The sequence below is a fragment of the Salmo salar genome, unplaced genomic scaffold (genome assembly GCF_905237065.1).
Source record: "Salmo salar unplaced genomic scaffold, Ssal_v3.1, whole genome shotgun sequence".
Lineage (NCBI taxonomy): Eukaryota > Metazoa > Chordata > Actinopteri > Salmoniformes > Salmonidae > Salmo > Salmo salar.
In genome coordinates, this window is record NW_025548793.1 from 89,404 (window position 1) to 92,846 (window position 3,443).

Below are 3,443 nucleotides of genomic sequence, written 5' to 3' on the forward strand. Positions count from 1 at the left end.
TGGGGCAGAGAAATGTTTCTTGTTGCAACTATAACGCTAATATCCTGCAGTTCTACACATGTTGTCATGGGGCAGAGAAATGTTTCTTGTTGCAACTATAACGCTAATATCCTGCAGTTCTACACATGTTGTCATGGGGCAGAGAAATGTTTCTTGTTGCAACTATAACGCTAATATCCTGCAGTTCTACACATGTTGTCATGAGGCAGAGAAATGTTTCTTGTTGCAACTATAACGCTAATATCCTGCAGTTCTACACATGTTGTCATGAGGCAGAGAAATGTTTCTTGTTGCAACTATAACGCTAATATCCTGCAGTTCTGACACATGTTGTCATGGGGCAGAGAAATGTTTCTTGTTGCAACTATAACGCTTAATATCCTGCAGTTCTACACATGTTGTCATGAGGCAGAGAGAAAACGACTGTGTAACGAAGACGCTGTGAAGTTGAGAAGCAGGTGAAACGTTTAATAAAACAACAAACGAGACAACATAACAGTAGCGTCTTTGCATGTACACAGGATCAATACTGACTGGGGAAGGAACCTAAGGGAGGGCCAGATATAGGGGTGGTAATAAGTAAGGTAATGGAGTCCAGGTTTGCCTCATGACAACGTGCAGGTGCTCGTAATGATGGATCCCAGGACCGGCGGTTAGTATAACGGCGACGTCAAACACCGGAGGGGAGGAGCGAGAGCAGACGTGACAGACTGCCACCTCTCATTGAAGCCATGGAAGTTCACGGCCGACCGCACTACTGCAGGCATTGTTAGCAGAAAACAGGATCCCCATAATAGTGAAATAAATAAATAGAAAGTCAATCATGGTACCAATAAATGCTTCTAATACACCAGATGTATGTCCTTGAACCGATTATGTTTAAATCTCATTTAAAAAGCATTTTTGAAACGGTCTGTTTGAGATAAAGTTTGAGGTGGCTTTTTTAAAGTATTTTTCTCCAATTAATGCTTCGCCACAAATACGAGTATAGTCAAAATTATTTGGGTATGAGTTAACAGAACATTAACTTTTAAAAGTTTGATTTTCACTGGACAATTACTTTAAATTACAGTGCATTTATGTAAAAATATATAGTATTGAAGTATTGAGATGGAAAATGTATAATAGGTGGAGTACTGTGGATACCAATAGGCTCATGTTGCCCAAGGTTTAATAACAAACATTGTAGATTAATAATATTACATTGTATTGTATTACACCTCTAAACTTCCACGGATCCCTGGGGCAAAATGTGTTTTTTCAGTTGTTGATCCCCGCTCCCTTTTTGCCCTCAGAACAACCTCAATGCGTTGGAGCATGGACTCTACAAGGTGTCGAAAGCATTCCACAGGGATGTTGGCCCATGTTGACTCAAATGCTTCCACAGTTGTGTCAAGTTGGCTGGATGTCCTTTTGTCTTGCCCATTTACCTTCTGAATGGCACACATACACAGTACATGTCTCAATTGTCTCAAGGCTTAAAAACCTTCTTTAACCCATGTCTCCTCTCTTTCATCTACACGGATGGAAGTGGATTTAACAGGTGACATCAATAAGGGATCGTATCTTTCTCCTGAATCCCCTGTTTTCAATACAGGTATAACGACACTGAGCTTTTTTTCGAAAATGTTTTATGAGGTTGGAGAACACATTTGGGAGGGATCTTGAAACTTTGGCAAGTGGATCTTTTAGCAAGACAATAACCCCAAGCACACATCAAAATCCACAAAGAAATGGTTCATTGACCACAAAATAAACATTTTGAATGGCCGTCTCAGGATTTGATCCCCATTGAAAACCTGTGGTTTGAATTGAAGAGGGCAGTCCATAAACGCAGACGAAGGATATCAAGGATCTGGAAATATTCTGTATGGAGGAGTGGTCTAAGATCCATCCCAATGTGTTCTCCAATCATCATAAAAAAAGTGTTTAAGGCTGTGTTGTTATCCTCGCAAGGGGAGGATGCTAGAGTATTAAAAACAGGGGTGCCAATCATTTTGATAATTTTGTATTACTTGTTTAACAAAATCTCTTGCTCTGAGCACTTGCATTAGTATAAAATAATATAATTTTCCCTTTTTTTTGCATTCAAATACTGTAGAATTAGTAGTATTTGTATTATATATTTTATATAGTATTTTTTGCTCATCTTTCTCAAGGGTGCCAATAATTTGGGACTTGACTGTATGTAATCAAATAGTCCATATTTCAGAGGTACCTTTTGTATGAGGTAAGATGTTCCTTCTAAATCTTGTTATTGCGTAACATTTTTATGCTTGTCTTTGAAACCGAATAGTCCAAGAGTACCCAATGTTCAGAACCAGATTTTGGTTTCAGCTGACAACTACATACCTTTGCCTTTCAATCTCCTACACAATATCCCCTTGACTGGTGTGCATGAAGATATCAAGAGAGACAGACATCTAGCAAGAAAAAAGTCAATTGGAGGGAACACTGACAGATCAGCGCAACAAGACCATGGATTTTTACACTGGCTGCAGTGAGCAGAAAGCAAGAAAACTCAATAAAAAAATGTGAATGTGGAAATGCGTAAAATAACATTGTGAATCCGACTGAGTGAAAACAATTCACAATTCTCCTACATTTACAGTCCTAGTTATCATTGCCCAAAACAAAGGGAATCATTTCAAACATCTCACACATTTTTTGCTTATTGTGTCCATTGACTAGAATTCATATATATTTGGGTTAAAAGACCAATTCAGTGGAAAACAAAATGGGGTAAAAATAGCCCAGCCCAGTTAATATTGACTGCAGCGCAGCTCCTCAGGCAGCAGCACTCCCACTTCATCTTACGTTAGGGACACAGATCAAGGGTTCTCCAGGGACTGACAGTATTCTTCAAGCTAATTACATCCAGTTTATTTGGGGTGTCAGGTAGCCTAGTGCCTAGTGGTTAGCGCATTGGGCCAGTAACCGAAAGGTTGTTGGATCGAATCCCTGAGCTGACAAGGTAAAAATCTGTCATTCTGCCCTAAATAAGGCAGTTAACCCACTGTTCCCTGGTAGGCTGTCATTGTAAATAAGAATTTGTTCTTAACTGACTTGCCTAGTCAAAATAAAAGGTTAAATTGACAGCACCTTGTCTCTGCAAGCCAAGTAGGAAGGTTAGTTCACCTCACAAACCAGAGTCCATTTTTTTTATTTTTATTAACATCGAGGATGAGTGCCATGGGAACTATCGCAGCAGGACCAGCCTAAGTGACAGGCCTCACATGTTTAATATAATGCACACAAAATAATGGAGCCCTTAACCTTCACGGCACATTCAACGTTTTTTTTGCTCTATGCAATCCTCGCACGCAGACTTATGTGTGTGTGCAACAGGCTGAATGAAGCTAATGAATCCAACATGGACAGAGAGGCTGCATTGTTTTGTTCATCATGAACCATGCCTATAGACCAATCACCATGACTAATTA